The sequence below is a fragment of the Benincasa hispida genome, chromosome 1 (assembly GCF_009727055.1).
Source record: "Benincasa hispida cultivar B227 chromosome 1, ASM972705v1, whole genome shotgun sequence".
In the NCBI taxonomy this organism is placed as follows: domain Eukaryota; kingdom Viridiplantae; phylum Streptophyta; class Magnoliopsida; order Cucurbitales; family Cucurbitaceae; genus Benincasa; species Benincasa hispida.
The window spans coordinates 33,783,978-33,801,862 of NC_052349.1; the positions used below are offsets into that span (position 1 = coordinate 33,783,978).

Sequence of the window (17,885 nt, forward strand, 5' to 3'; positions counted from 1 at the left end):
AAAATGTGGTTTTTGCAATGTCTTATAAAAGGTTATTCGTTTTTTTTTCAGCAACGGTATTTAATGGCATCAGCCACTATCAATTTACTTAGTGGCGAAAAATTGAATGACCAAAACTATTTAAGTTAGAAATATATGTTCACGATGATATTCATCATCGAGGATCTGAAGTTTGTCCTTACGAAGGTATGTCCTTCTATTCCACCTCAGGACGTTACTCGAAATACTCGAGCGACGTGCGAGCGTCAGACACGGGCAAACAACTTATAATATATAATATAAATGATATTTACTTCACTAATTGACTTTGCACATTTAGATCTTTTTTATTTTACCACAAATCAATAAACTTAATATCCCCAGTTGTCTTTATGTAACTTAAGCATGTATGTAGTGACATACAAATGGATCATGTCTTAAGTGACAACAAAAATAGTCTGTATTATATGGATATAACAGGAAAACCTTATCCTGGTAACATTACTGACACGGCCCGCTTTATGGAATTGTTACAAATGTTGTGACTTGTCACAGATGGTCTAATCCTGATCATTCATTTAGTGGACATGTAAGCGGGGGCATCCTAAACAAAGAGTTTGAATAAGACTCGACCTCGAAGTGTTAATGTCTTGTCATATAACTTCGTTCATGACTGAGACTTCACTTCACTAAGATGACCATAGGTAACATGACCTCAATCTTGAGTGAGTTGGGAACTCCTGCCATTGAGGGTAGTCCTTTGATTTGCATGGTACGAGTGGCCAGAGCACCGACTCAAACCTACCATTTTGGGGTTCCTCTGATTTGGGAGCTGGGAACTCATCTTTAGAAGATGGAGTTCACTCTTTCCCCAAAGTAGGGGTAAGTAGATAGATTGTTCTCTTAAGAACTGATCTCAGGGCTTGAACGATGTGGCGCCATGTACCTTCTCATGGCCTGAGAGGTGTTCACACATAGTAGAACTATATAATATTGTTCATTAGAGGGATTAGTGGTACTTAAAAAGGAAGATGTAATTACAGGGGCAAAATGATAAATTGGTCTGCTGTAATTACGAGCATCTGTGAATGGTCATCGTACTGATGATTGGTTATATCCAATGGACATAGAAATATATCTATGGAAACAAGAGTTCAGCAGTCGGTCTTTAGTAGAATGTCTGGCAGTTAACGGATGGTGGATATCGTGACTAAAGAGTTTAGTCAGCTTTTCACGCACCATTAGAGTTTCAAGCCATAGGTTCATAAGGTCCCCTTGGTAGCTTGAATACAGGTTGAGAATCAGTTTTTGGGTCAGTTTGAAATATTCAAATTGACAAGAGGTTGTTCGATTGTATATGATATAATTGAATAAGTTAATTAAATATGATATAATTAACTTTATGTATGAGATACATTAATTTGGAGAAAATTGGATATAAATATGATTTATATCTAGTAAAGAAAAATATTATAATTAATATATGATATTACTTTATATGTTATGAATATGATAAGATCACATTCATTGGACGGTTATAAAGGAAATGAGATGACGTCTCTTCTATTCTAAATAACGGATGAGTGTATTATAAATAGCTGACGGTGTGCAAAAGTCATAGGTGTGGACATTGTGTTAAAGAGAGTGTTATTGTTTAGAAAATCATTGCCTATACGATAGTGACTGCATGATCGCTTACATATACGATATTGCTAAGCGATCGCTCATCGATTATATCTTCGTGCGCTATTAACTAAATGACCGTTTACCTTTTCTTAAGCGATCGTTTAGCTCTCGATATTTACTAAACAATCGTATAAATGATCACTTATTTTTTCCTACGCAATCGTTTGGACGATTGCTCACCCTTTTCCTACACGATCGCTTACCCTTTCATACACGATCGTTTAGACGATTGCTTACTTTTTTCTACACAATCGTATACTTCTCCTAAACGATCAAGCACCTTGTCTATGTGATAGATGACTTCATCTCCCACTTGTTTGATCGTTGTGCACGGTCTCTCTTCCTCCTTCCCTCTACAAAATCCGAACAAACCCACACTTTGGATTCTCACTCTAAGTACACTGAGGGCTCTGAGTGGTGTTGTCTTCTCTATTTCCTTCTGTCTGATTGCTGATTGTTCGAGGTAGATGCTTGGGTTTTAGACTCGTTTTGAAGAAGAAATCTTCATTTAGTATGATCTCTTGATCTCTTTAGCATTATGAATGCATATTAGAATGTTTTGAATGTATATGCGGTAATTCTGTCACAATGAATTGGAAAGATCCGCTTTCGCTCGTAGGTACTCTTGAATAAGAGTTCCTTCACGCACATCATGCAACGTATGCCTAAACAATCGGGTAGACGAAAACTATGCGATGAAGCATGATCGTCTAAATGATCGAGGAGCAAGTGTCAAGTATCTTATACCCATTGATCGAGTAGCCAATGACTATGCTATGAGCATGCTGGTCTACTCGATCATTTAGTGCGTATGCCTACCATGCGTCGAGTATCACATACTCAGTGATCGTTTAACCTCGAGCATCGACACGATCGAGTAGCTATCGTGATGCAATCGAGTATCTATCGCAAAACGATCAAGTAAACTCTTTACTCGATCACGTAGAATCAATCATGCAATCGTTTAGCAAATACTACATGATCAAGTAGAACTTTTCTACACGATCGCATAGTGAAATATAAACAATCATTTGGCGTAGAATACACGATGGAACCAACCTTTGGTCTTTTTCCTCGAAATGAACAACATCTCCATGCATCTGAAGCTTCATCACGAACGACTCAACCAAAAATAAAAACTTGAATACAGTCTCGATAGCAGGTTAATTATGCCTAAAAACGCAGGGTCCCTTACAAATTAACCTTCGAAATGTAAAAGAAAGCTTAAGCAAAAGCAATTATCCTATAAACATACATCAATTCAACATCCACAACTACATCTAACACTTAAATGCATTGCAGAATTCATAAAACCCACCAAGGCTACGAATGTAATTCAATATATCAATGGAATTTGGAATATCAGAACAATCTGGCTCTGATACCAATTGAAGGAACTCTAAATCTAGAGAACCAATGAGCGAAAGCAAATCATTCCAAACCTCATTGTGAAAGAACAAGAACATTTACAATCAAACAGAACAGTTATGCATCAAGGATAAAATTACAGCATGCTTCTAAGTTAAAATAAAATGATCAAGTAAACATATCTTTGAAGAACCATTTCTTCTAGTATTTCCTCGATCAAACTCGAACGCATTGATTAACATGAACATAACGAGCAAATTCAGCAAACAGCATGAACCAGAAAATCCTCGATCATAATCGAGCAAAATCTGATCCTCGACCCTCGAACGAAACTCGACATTACCACGAGGCTGCCTTGGTATTCTTCGTCTGAGAATCCAGGAAGTGTGGGCTCTATATGGATTTTGTAGAGTGAAGGAAGAATGAAGGAGAAAGAATGATCGAATAGACGATCGAGTAATACACAAAGGAATCGTGTAGAAGTTATCAGTCTATCGCATAGACTCGTTCCTCAATCGTGTAGTAAAATGGCACTATCATATAGTGAACTCAATATGATCGTTTACTCTCTTGACAAGCTATCTAATAACTTGATCCTTTTTGCGCGTGGAATGAAAAATGAAAAAAAATTTCATCTTTATCCATTAGTTGCCATAAACCGTGTATATCCAACCACTAAGTCAGTTATTAGAGAAACCGAAAATCAATTATCCCATAATTAATTTATTATAAATAAATATAATAAGCGATATATCATATTATACTCATAACTTATAGTTTTAATATCACATCATATGCACCATATGCACCATAATTCTTTTTCTCCTTTATGGGATTTAATATGAATCATATTTATATTAATTTCTCTAATCAAATAATGTATCAAATACATCAAATCAATAATATTATATATAATTTAATTAATTTAATTATTTCATAAATAATTAGATTCCCTCTTGTTAGTTTGAACACTTCAAACTAACCCAAAACCTGATTTCCAACACGAATCTTTTTAGCTACCAAGGGGGCCTTATGGACCTATAGCTTGAAGTTCTAACAGTACGTGAATAACTGACTAAACTATTTAATCATAATATCCACCATCTGTTAACTGTCGAGCACTTCACTAAAAACCGACAGCTGTACTCTTCGCACTATAGATATATTTTCATGTCCATCGAATATAACCAATCAACAATACGATGACCCTTCACAAATCGCTCGTAAGTAGAGTTGGGCCAATTTTTCGTTTTGCCCATGTAGTTACATCTAACTCCTTAAGTACCACTGATTCCTCTAATGAACAATACATCATAGTCCCACTATGACTAAACTTTTCTTGGGCCAAGAGAAGGTGTGGTGCCACATCGTTCAAGCCCTGAATTCATCTCTTAAGAGAGAAATTTATCTACTTGTCCCTGCTTTGGGGAAGGAGTGAATTCTATCTTGTGTAGCTGAGTTCCCAGCTCCCCAATCAGACGAATCCTCAAAGTGGTAGGTTTGAGTCGGCGATCTGGCCACTTGCACCTATACAAATCAAAAGCCCACCCTCATAGACAGGAGTTCATAACTCACTTAGGATTAAGGTCATGTTACCTATGGTCATCCTAGTGAAATGAAAGTCTCTGTCATGAAGAATATTATATAACGAGACTAAAAATTTCGTGGTCCAGTCTTATACAAACTCTTTTGTAAAGTATATCCCGCTCACATGTCTAATACACGAATGATCAGGATTAGACCAGTTGTAGCACTTTACAATATTTGTAACGCCTACAAAGCGGACCATACTCGTAGTGTCACAAGGATAAGGTATAGACCATGTAGGTTATCACTTAAAGAACGATTCATTTTTATGTCTCCACATACATGCTTAAGTTACAACGATAACCAGGGATCTTAGTTTATATGTTTGTGGTTAATGCAACTAAAATATCTCATATTTCATAAACTAAAGTGAATAAAATATCTCATATTATAAATCACAAAACTATTTGTTCATACATGTGTTTACAAACTACAGAACTATACGAGATTTACGGCATCAACCCCAACATAGGGTTCTTTAAAAAATAAACTCCCGAAGTGCTCTTTCTGTTCTCAGAACTCCCGACCCAATCAGCATCACAATAGCCTACAAGAGAGCTACTTGTGTCAAAGGTATAGTATAAACCATAGTCACTTGTTCCATTGATATACTTGATTATTCTCTTGGCACTGAGTAGATGATTAGATTTTGGGTAAGATTGACATCAAGCACATACCCCAACTGCAAAAAGCAATGTTTGGTCTACTAGAAGTGAGATACAACAAACTACCAATGATCCTTCTGTTGGAATAAGGAAGCATGCAGCGGAAGAATACAGAATCATAGGCATTTTAATTCATTAATTTTGGCTCCAAAATTAGCATGCTCATAAACCAAAAAGGGTTTCAACACTAATCTTTGAAGATACTAAACTAAAAAGAGGGTTTCAACACTAACCCTTAAAGATACCTTTGAATCACAAATTCTAACTGCAATTCTCCCTTCCTATGGATGTGAACAACCACATGGTCTTCCCCACTATCCTCTTGGTGCCTTAGATTGAGTTGTGGGACTCAAAATAAGCTTGAATTAGGGAATAAAAGAGAGGAGGTTCTCATTTTTTAGTTCAAACCCAGTTTTCAACTCTTGAAATTTGCAGCTAAAAAACCTCTAATGCATGCCCGACTTCCACGCCAATTTCGTTTATTTATTGCATGAGTTTCATGCAAATGGACTTCCTACATGAATTACAGCTTATGCTTGAGAAATTGGGTTGGAAATGTTTATGGAATGCGACTAACCTACTTCAAAGAAAGTGGAAAAATCCCAAAAGTTGGGATTTTCCACTTCTTTTTTTTCAAATTTTCTTTTATTTGAATTTTTATTTCCAAAATCAAAATCCATTTCAATTTTTAATTCCTTAATTTAAAATTGAAATTTTATTAATTTTACAAAATTAATTCTAAAATTAATTTTCTAATAAAATTAATGAATTAATTAAATAATCTTATTAATTTTATTAATTTTATATCAAATATTAAATTAATTTGTCACCAATTGATTACCATGAATCCTTATTCAGGAATTTAATATTTAAATCATATTTAAATATTAATTGATTCTCAAGTTTCATTTAATTCCAAAATTAAATGTGCAATTATATCACATATAATTATTAATTCCATTAATTCTAATTTGAACATTTCAAATTAACTTATCAATCTACTCTAAGCCAAATCCGTTTGTGAGTTAATAGAGGGACCTAAAGGACCTACAGATCATGGGCTCCAACGATCCGAGATTAATCAGCTAAACTCTTTACACTAAATTAACCCCCATTTGCTAACTACTGGGTCATTCCACTAAAGTTCAGAGTTGCATTTCTTTCACTGTAGATATATTGTGACAACTCGATATAACTATGATTAGTAAGTTGATGATCTTCTGGTTCGAGTGTTCTGGTTGCTGTTTGTTTGAGGAAAGTTCGTTGCTATTCGAAGAGTTCGAGTTAGTTCGAGGGATTTACGTGAAGAAGAGTTCTTCAAAGGTATAATCACTTGAACTCTATTTACTGTTTATAAGCATGTTGTAATTTACATCAAGAATGCATAATCTGAATGTTTTTTTGTAAATCTTTGTTTTCAATCATAATGAAATTTGGATGATCCACTTTTACTCAAAGGTTTTCTGTAAATTGAGTTCCTTCATCTACAAGCGTAAAATAAACCATACGGGGAAGATACAGACCTATAAAACCTGATTAGTAGCAAAGGGTTATACCCAAGTTGAGGGGGTGGACTATGAAGAAATCTTCTCACCTGTTGCTATGATCAAATCAATCAAGATACTCTTGTCCATTGCCACTTTTTATAATTATGAAATTTTGCAAATGAATGTCAAGACTGCCTTTCTAAATGGAGATCTTGAAGAGAGTATTTATATGGTCCAACCATAAAGATTCATTGAATAAGGTCAGGAGCAAAAGGTTTGCAAACTGAAAAGATCTATTTATGGATTTAAACAAGTATCCAGATCTTGGAATATAAGATTTGATACTGTGGTCAAATCTTATGATTTTGAACAAAATATTGATAAACTATGTGTATACAAAAACATCATCAACTCCACTGTAGCATTGCTAGTTTTATATATAGATGATATCCTACTTATTGGCAATAATATAGGATACCTAACTGGCATAAAAATTGACTAGCAAACCAATTTCAGATGAAAGATCTGAGAGAGGCGCAGTATGTTCTTGGGATGCAAATAGTCCGAAACCGAAAGAATAGAATGCTAACCATGTCTCAAACATCTTATATAAACAAGATGTTGTCTAGGTTTAAGATGCAGGATTCCAAAAGAGGTCTTTTACCTATTAGGAATGGAATACATTTGTTAAAGGAATAATGTCCCAAGATACCTCAAGAAGTTGAGGATATGAGATGGGTTCCATATGCATCAGTAGTCAGAAGTATGATGTATGCAATGCTATGTACTCGCCCAGACATATGCTTTTCAATAGGGATTGTCAGTAGGTATCAGTCCAATCCTGGTTATGAACATTGGACTGCTGTTAAGAATATCCTTAAGTATCTTAAGAGAACGAGGAACTACCTTCTCGTATATGGAAATAAGGATTTGATCATGACAAGATATATTGACTCCGATTTTTAGACCAATATAGACTCTAGGAAATCTACTTTGGGATCAGTGTTCACTCTAAATGGAGAAGTATTAAGCAGAGCTGCATTGCAGACTCCACAATGGAAGCAGAATATGTTTCTGCTTGTGAAGCAGCCAAGGAAGCAGTATGGCTTAGGAAATTCCTAAATGATCTTGAAGTATTTCCAGACATGCGACTGCTAATCACTTTGTATTGCGATAACAGTAGGACAGTAGCGAACTCCAAAGAACCTAGAAGCCATCAGCGCGGAAAACATATTGAGCACAAATATCATCTCATCAGAGAGATTGCGCTAAGAGGAGACATTATTATGAAACAAATAGCATCCGAGGACAATATTTTTTATCCGTTTACTAAGGCCCTCCCGGCTAAGATTTTCGAGGGTCACCTGTAGAGTTTAGGACTATGGGTAGAATAAATAAGACAAGTGGGAGAAGTTGTATGTATGGGATGCCCTAGTTTATTGTATTTAGTTTTCTCTCACAACACTCAACTTTGTTGTAACCCACTAGGCGTTTTAGTCCAAATGGGAGTTTGTTGGGTTGTATGTCCTAAAACTCATAGTTTTGTAAACAGTAAACATATATGAAATTTATTTAGACAAGTGTTATTGATTGTTTAAAAACTCTAAATCCAATAAATTACGAACTCTTGGCTATTGTCATGAATACTTGGACTTTATGTGGAGACATAAACTTGATCAAGTTCGAGTAAAATAGCCTAAATTATTTATAATACTTGGATTTGGTTGGGTACCTATTTATGGAGATATTATTGAATACGATCCACTTTATGATTGTTACAAATGTTGTAAAGTGTCATAAACGATGTGATCAGTTCGTTCACGTACAGACATGTGAGGGGGTGTTCTACACGGTAAGATTGTGTAAGATAGACCACAAAATAATAACTGTTACATATTAATACCGTTTACTAGTAACACTGATTAATTTCACTTCTCGATGACCTAGATAACTTGATCTGAATCCTGAGTTGTCTATGACCTCCTGTTTATTCACGATTGTCCATTGATCTGCATAGGTGAGGGTAATCCCAGCACCGTTGCTCAATATGCCTCCCATTTCAGGGATAAAACCGGGTAGATGGCCGGGGACATAGAATTTTCAAGATGGAATTAACTCTTACCCATTTTAGGGATAGTAGAAAGGTTGTTCTCTTAAAGGCTGATCTCGGGTCTTGAACAAGGGGACCATCCTCTCTTGGCCATAGAGGGAATGGATTTAGCGATTATGATCCTAAATCAATTGTTCATTAGAGGGATAGTGGTACTTAAGTAGAAAAGATGTAACTCAGGAGTATTTCGGTATTTGACCTAGTTGAGGTTACGAACAACCTGTGAAGGATCAACTTATTGATGACAGTTATATCAAATGGACACATAATATATCTACAGTGAAGGGAGTGCAACTACAGACCATAGTAGATAGTCTTGTTAGTTAATGAATATTAATTAACTAGGTTAAAGAGTTTGATCAGTTATTTTGCTTGCCCGCCCCTCCCCCCTCGGTACACCTAAACTAAACCCCAGCGCAGGTCATGCCAAGGAACTTGAAATGAATTTGCCTGCCTCCTGCCCCGGCCTCGGTGTGTGGAGGGTAGAGCATTCTTGTCGTATTACTCATAACGATTCTCAACAATGGATATCTCGGCTCTCGCATCGATGAAGAACGTAGCAAAATGTGATACATGGTGTGAATTGTAGGATCCCACGAACCATCGAGTCTTTGAACGTAAGTTGTGCCTAGAGCCTTCTGGCCGAGGGCACGTCTGCCTGGGCATCACGCATCGCTCACCCCCTCCACACACGTTGGACTCCTGTGCGCACCGTCGTGCGAATGGCTTAAATTCGAGTCCTCGGCACGTCGTCGCGACACTACGGTGGTTGATCCATCCTTGGTACTACGTTGCGGCTTCGATCCCACCTCAACGGACTCTTGCATCGACCCTTCGAGCGTTGTTCCCTAAAGGATGGCACTCTGACACGACCCCAGGTCAGGTGGGACAACCCGGTGAGTTTAAGCATATTAGTAAGCGGAGGAAAAGAAACTTACAAGGATTCCCATAGTAACGACGAGCGAAATGGGAAGAGCCCAGCTTGAGAATCGTGCGTCTTCCACATCCGAATTGTACTCTGGAGAAGCGTCCTCAATAGCGGATTGGGCACAAGTCCCTTGGAAGGGAGCACCAGAAAGCGTGAGATCCCCACTGTGGTCAGACCCTGTCGCACCACGAGACGTTGTCAACGAGTCGGGTTGTTTGGGAATGCAATCCCAATCAGGCGGTAAATTCTGTCCAATGCTAAATATAGGCGAGAGACTGATAGCAAACAAGTACCACGAGGGACAAACGAAAAGTACTTTGAAAAGAGAGTCAAATAGTGCTCGAAATTGTCAGGAGGGAAGCAGATGTAGGCCGACGATGTGACTTGTATTAATGATATGGTTTACCACTAATAGACTTTGATAACTATATCTAATTTTATTATATAGATAAATTATTTTGTATTGTGTTATATCTACGAATTCTTGAGTTCAAAATCAGAAAATATTCTCCAATCCCTCCGAAACAAATTGGAATCTACATCAGTGTAAATGACCATGAATGCAACTTTGTTCAGCGATAAACTCAGCTCCATTCATGTAACTTTTTCACATTGGAACAATTAATTATTATGAACTCAAGAAAAAAAATTATTAAGGTTTATTGACCAAAATAAAGGATATATATTTTAAACAAAACCAACTTATATAGGTTGTGCCTAGAAGAAATTACTGATTGTGACTTGTGTTGTGATGTCTTTTACACAATTAAATACATGGTGAAAAATTTTGATTTAAAAATCTTCTTTACTTAAAGATTCGAATATGTAACTATATACTTCCTAAACTATTGTTCATATACATCTTATAAGAGTTTCAAATTAACTAAAAACATACATAGAAAAAAAAAAAGAAAAAGAAAAAGTAATAGTTGTGTGATACAAAGAAGTGATAAATGAGATAGTAAATTGAAAATATTCACAAAAATATATACGAATAACAAAAATTAAACTAAGCCTACATTTAGTGAACTAATATAGCAATTACGATGTTATGAAACCAAGCGAAGGACGGAACCACGGTTCATGTCCGAGTCAGGCGGGTTATGACGATAGAATCAAGCAAGTACTGTTAAGAACTCTATACCAATGTTACTAAATTTAAAAACCTAAATTGATATAAGTCACGACAAATTTAATTATATCACTACTACTTTTTATTAAAACGTATGTGACATTGGAAAGCATTGAAAGAATTAGGTAGCTAATGCTTCATTAATCTATAAGCACCCATAAACAAGGACAATTAAAATATCGAAATGCACCCATAAACAAGGATTTTTCTAAAAGTTACTAAATTTATAAAATTTATTTAGCTTAATAATTAAGTTGTTTTATACACAAAAATTAAGTTATAAATATTGTTATTAGTATCAATAAATCAATAATTCCAAAGAACAAAAATCTCAGAAAAAAAAAAGGGTTCTTGCTCCAAAAATTAGATAGAGGTTACCTTTTAATTCATAGACAAATCAAGAACGAACATCCAATCCATGGATTACAACCGAAAATAAAATGTAAAACTTAATCCAAGATACTAAAATCTGAAGAAAAAAGAAGAAGAAGTTGGTCTCTATCAAATTTACCTCCAAAAGATAGCATATTTGACCTAAAATCGAAGAGAATATTTATTGAAAACGGCTCCTATTGATTTAGACCTTGAGCATCAGGGTAGCATTGAGGTAGTGCTGCAACGTGTAGGATCAGTATGGCAATCCTAGAAGGAGGTGAATAGGGTTTATTTAACTTAATGAAAACTTTTTTCTAATGTGGGCCCAATTAAATAAACTAACATACTTTTTGCTAACAAGTAATTTAAACAGTAATTTCATGCAAAATAATTCATCTCAAAATAATCAAGAAGTTAATAATACTACTTAAGTACCCAAATTGGGTTTCATGACAAGATTGATAATGGAGGTAGAAATTCAAGAACTAATCAAAATAATGCAATATGAACAATTAATTTCAAGAACAAAAATTGCAATTAATTTCAAGCAATAAAATATAATAAAAAATTAATTGCAAAATTAAAAAGGAGAGGGATAGAGAATTGATACTAAGAATTTTAAAGTGGTTCGATACAACCGGCCTACATCCAATTCCCAAGCTCCTCTTGGATATGTCACTACGAACTTGACTCTTTCCACAGCTTAGAGTCGAACCGTTACAACGTCTTTTTTTCAGGAGCAAGAACGAACTCGATTCATTCCATGGTTGAGGATTAAACCGTCGCAACAAATTTTTTTTCTGGGATCAAGAGCAACCTTTACAAAATGTTCGTAAAAATATAGGGCAGAATTACAACTCTCCCAATAGAATGGATTTACAAATTGTAGCACTCAATAAATCAATCCTCACAACATAAAATATCTCTCTCAAGAAGAAGATGAAAAGAAGAAAATTGAAGCTTGGAGAGAGAACAAAAATGGTGGCTTAATGAATTATGGCCGATTGAAAATGATAAAAATTGTTATATTAATTTAGAGAAGAAGATGTGTTTGAATAGAGAAGAAAAATTGTTGAAAACCATATGTAATTAGATCCATTGGATCTTGGAAAAGAAAAATTAATAGTAAAGATTTTGAATCCAACCAGCAGTTAGATACAAATAAAAAATAATATATACATATATATATATATATATTTAAATCATTTCTTATAAAACCCAACAAAAAATACATGACCACCATGTGTCCAAAATTAGCCGTTAGACACGTACATAAAATAATATTAAAATATTATAATATAAGCATCATTTGTTTGAAAAACAAGTAATGATACCAAATAATAGCAAATTTATTTTAGAAAATTCAGTATCACCAAAAAAAGAATACATTATCGATCAAATAAAAGCATAGTATCAACAAAATAAAGCATTATACCAATTATGAACAAAAATTTCTAGGAGTTCAAGAATATAAATTAATTTCACAAATACTTCCCCTATGAAAAGGAATTCAATAAATCTTTCAAACAACCATACAAATCACATCCTTTTCAACAAGACTAATATCAATCCAAAAGAATTTTCATTCAATAACTTAAGCCATAGAATATGGATAATTCATGCTCAAAAAGCAATTAATAAAAGTTTAATCTTTTCCTTATTCAAGAGCATAAACAAGATATATCAATCATCACAACAACGAAAAATCTATTGCAAGACTCAATATCATTTTACTTAAAACTTTTCAAGAAAACACTAGGATAGAGAAAGCATCTAATTTGCCAAAAAGCCAAATCATAAGCCACTACAAAAATTTGGGTCTTTCCCGACGGTGAAAGATGTCGGCATAAGCTAAAATGGTTTTCGGGAAAGATTTTCCCGACAGCCACAAAGTCGTCAGCATTAGCATCGGGAAAGCTTCATTAGTGGGAAAACTTCGTCGAGGAAACCTTCCCCGACAGTATGGAAGTTGTGTCGTATGGGAAAAGAATTATCTCGACGGATATAGGATAGGACTATTCTGCCGACCTAAAACCGTTGGGAGAAAGGGATAACCCCCGATCGTCCACGTACGAGATTGAAAGGTTATCCCGATGGTGTAGAAGCTGTCGGGAGAATTTAATATAGCTCAACGGTACAAGTGCCATCGGCGCGATTTTCCTTTCACCCGACAGTTAGAGTACCGTCAAGCTATGGTCCTTTACCTCGATGGTCTCTAGCCACCGTCGGGTATCTTTTAAATCCCGACGGTGACTGGCCACCTTCAGGATTCCTTTTCCTAACCCCTGAGATCGTCGGGGTATATCTTTTAGCATCGCAATTATATATTTAACCAAATGTCATACATATTTGAATCTGTTTATTTATTTTCTTTCTTTTTTTCTTCAAAATGTCATAGTTGTTTGAATCTTACAAATATCAATCAAACTAAAATAAGGTTGTCATAATCATGTAAATGTCTATAATAGATAGTAAATAATATATAGAAAACACATTTGAATCTACAACCTTAATCCAAGAGTTACTATAACATCCACAATTCCTTAATTCAAACCATAACATCCACAATTTCTTAAACCAAAAAAACATTACATGATAACAAAGTACATAGTGGGAGATGCATCTTCAACCTTAATCCACAATTCCTATATCCAAAATAACACTAACATCTACAACCTAAGTACGCTGTAGGGAGATGCATCTTCAACAAAAATCTCTAGATACCTACAAAATACAAATTTAAATAAGTTTAATACTCAATATACTATATACCAATCTACAACCTAAGTACGCTGCAGGGAGATGCATCTTCAACAAAAATCTCTAGATACCTACAAAATACAAATTTAAACTTAACTAAGAACATTAATGAATTGAAAGAAACCAACTCAAACTTGCATATTTCAATCTCAAACTCAATATAAAACTTAAAACCCAACTTAAACTTAATCATAACTTAAACTTAAACATACTTGTACTTAAATATAGATCTGCATATTTGAATCTCAAACGAATGACATATCTATATTTACTTAAACAAACTCCCCCCCCCCCCAAAAAAAAAAAAAATATCTACATTTACTTAAACAAACCAACTTAAACTTAAACATATTTGTACTTAAAACCAACAGACTCATAATAATTGAAACAAACCAAGACATATCTATATTTACTTAAACAAACTTACCTCCCCCCACCACCCCCCTAAAATATATATATATATATATTCTCAATCGTAATATACAAACCAACTGAAACACATATCTATATGTTTATGTTATTACCATAACTGCAAGATAACAACATACTCAATCATCTAGTTTAGCATAAAATGAAATTCAAACTCAACTTTAGAGCATTAACTATACTTTACATAACTATACGTTTATTTTGTTACCATAACTGCAAGATAACAACATACACAATCTTCTAATTAGTTTACTACGAAAGTCGAATAGCTCATACCTAGTTTGATTTATCTTTCATGAGCTGGAAGAGCATAATTTTCATATCCTCAATCTCAGATTGTCTTATGGCGTCCAAATTGTCCAATCTAGCCAATCTAGCCTTTACGGATTCTATCTCTTATCGTTGCTCCTTTATAACTCTTGATGAAGATGCACTGAACGATGATTTATTTATTTTTTACTTTTTTACCCTTCGGTGTCCTACCAAGGCTCACTCCTGTGCCCATCACCTGCTCGCATATTTCCTCATCCGATATTTGTTCAGACCCTTCTTGGGTGGAGGATTCTCTCAGCTCAACCTTTTGACTCTACATCAATAATTAGGACTAATTATTATATGACAATTATATATGACTAAAGTTATATAGTGGAATTAAAGCTTATATATGCATCATTCGCAGCCTGATTAACAAACAAGTTATCACTCTTACAGTGTGTTTGTGTAAATAAGTCCACTAGGTTCATCGTTTGACCGTCGGGTCCTTTCTGTAAAACAATTCACAAGATATTATTCATACTTTCTTAGAAATCAAATATAGAAATACTTTTATTTGTATCATCGATTCTCTTATGCGTATAAAAGTCTTAGAACCAACTGTATGAGTGTACTTTAGGGCTAACTGATTCCTCTGATTAATCTATGCCATTTTTTAAGAAAATGAGAAATTAAAAGGAAAATAGTAATTGAAATGTAAACAAAAAAAAAAAAAAAAAAAACACAAAAGTTATTACTTTCCAATCGATGGACTCAAACTTGTTTCATAAAAAATGCCAATCCTCTATGGCGTCTTTAAGTCAATTAGGTGGGTGTACTCGTGCCTCTTTAAGACTTGCATATTTTTTATAGTATCTGTGTAGTTCCCTCTTATACTCTTTGAACAAATTTTTCATTTGTTCATTGATGAAATCATTGACCAGTTTGCTGGACAAGTCTAACACAAAATGGTTTTGAGTTAAGAAAAAAAAAACTAATTAGTATCTCTGCAGATGCATATATAATTTGTAAAATATAAAATGATCATCTTACCAATAATAGACTCTTAACAAGCTCTCTCGTTTCTATTGGTAACTCTCTTCATGATCCATAACGAACAGAAAAAGATTCTCAAACATTGGTACCAATAGCATTCCTAAACTTTGTTGCATTATTGCAAATTGGTTTCTCCCATACAAGGTCTATCTCGATAGGAAATCTCCCAAATTGTTGAACATATTTATCCAAATCAACATTTCGAGAGTATCTGCATCCAGCCGTCGTAGTTGTACTGCCGGACTCTGAAGAAATTATACATCATTAGTTTAATTAAACATTAGTTATATAAAAATGTGGATAAAAAATAACCTGTATTATCTCCCATAGAGGAAGATGATGCACCAATATGCTCGGACTATAAATACTCCAGTATTGCCTCCTCATCAATATGACCTATCGTTGTTCCTATGTAAACAACAATATATATGTTATACAAAAATATGTAAGTTATGAAATGAAAAAGAAAATACATATTTACATGTTTATTCCGTATCATTAAGATGTTCATCGAAACTCAAACTCCTATTAGAAGATGATTGTACATTCTCTTCCTTGTCATTTATGAAGTCATCCTCAACTTGCTGAATTATCCGTTCTTCTATGACTATAGGATCAACATCAATCCTACATAAACTAATATTGTTCATTGATTCATCGATTGTATAAGTAATACTATTCACCACTTCTAACAACTCATGTTGGTCATTCTCATGTTCTTCTGCTTCTGGCATGTCCCACACACAGCTTGTTTTGGACTATTTGCACCACTTTCCAATTATTACCATATTTAGGATCATTGATGTAAAACAATTGTTTGGCTTAACTGGCAAATACAAAAGGCTTGTTAACAAACCAATGACGAGCTGTATTAATTGATCTATACCCAAAATCCATGTGTACTCTGTTGATATTTTTAAGGTCTATATCGAACCAAGTATAATTAAACATAATTATACGTCTTCTCTTGGCATACTAAAAGTCCAATACTTCATTGACAACACCATAGAAATTATGGAGGTCACCTCCACCTTCACTTTCTAAAGGCACCATGATCTCGCTATTTTGCGTACTCCGACAATTATCACGCTCAATACTATGACAGCGTACTCCATTAACAATGTATCCACTGTATGAGCGCACTTCTAAACTTGGCCCCATCGCTAGTGAATATATGTCATTAGACATATCTCCATTTTCACGCAATGAAAGAACATGTTAATTCAGTACAACAAAATCGATCTTAAAAACTAATGTCACCTGAATTAATTCAATTGAATTTTAATTTTTCTTTTAAACCCATACTTACATGAGATTTGAACCAATCAGGAAAGCCTTGTTGGTGCCTTCTGTATAAATCATCCTTACTTTGAGCTTCATGTCGAATTAGTCTCAAATATTGCCTATAAGTAAGATACGCGTCTCAATTTTATATTTCACACTTTGTATCAAAATAATCAATTATAATAGAATGTTCAAAACTTACGTTCGATAAGATTTAATTTCCATGAAATTGTTCAAGATGTACTAATGTGCACTACATTTCTCTTCTCTCGATAATGTCCTTACCCTTAATGCTCTTAATGGTCACGCATTTTGTTTGAACATCGAAAATTCACCACATATCTCATCCTCTGGAAGTTTTTCATCATTTCTTTCATATTATTGAACATTGTCTCAATTCCAGTTATGTACAAAGAACAAAATACCAACGATTCATTTGTTATATATGCTTCTACTATAGAACCCTTTGGACATGCTTTGTTTCTTACATATTGTTTCAATGTCTATAATCTTCTTTCAATAGGGTACATCAAACTATAACTAACTGGACCTACAACCTTTGTTTCGTAGGGAAAATGGATTAGTAGGTGCACGATTGCATCAAAAAATGCACGTGGAAATATTTTTCTAACTTACAAAGTATGATTATAATATCTCTTTGTATTCGATCCCAATCCCCTATAGATATTGTTTTTGCACATATATCACAGAAAAATTTGTATAACTCAATGACAACAGTGGACACAACTTTTTTTTAAGTATGCTCGAACACCATATTTCTCACTCA

General features: G+C 34.4%; 1 non-coding gene across 1 annotated transcript; it reads left to right on the plus strand.

Moving 5' to 3' along the window:
- Window positions 1-9,394: 9,394 nt before the first annotated feature.
- On the plus strand, window positions 9,395-9,550 carry LOC120070467. The gene has a single exon (XR_005479962.1). It is a non-coding gene; the product is annotated as a 5.8S ribosomal RNA (ribosomal RNA).
- The last annotated feature ends 8,335 nt before the right edge of the window (window positions 9,551-17,885 follow it).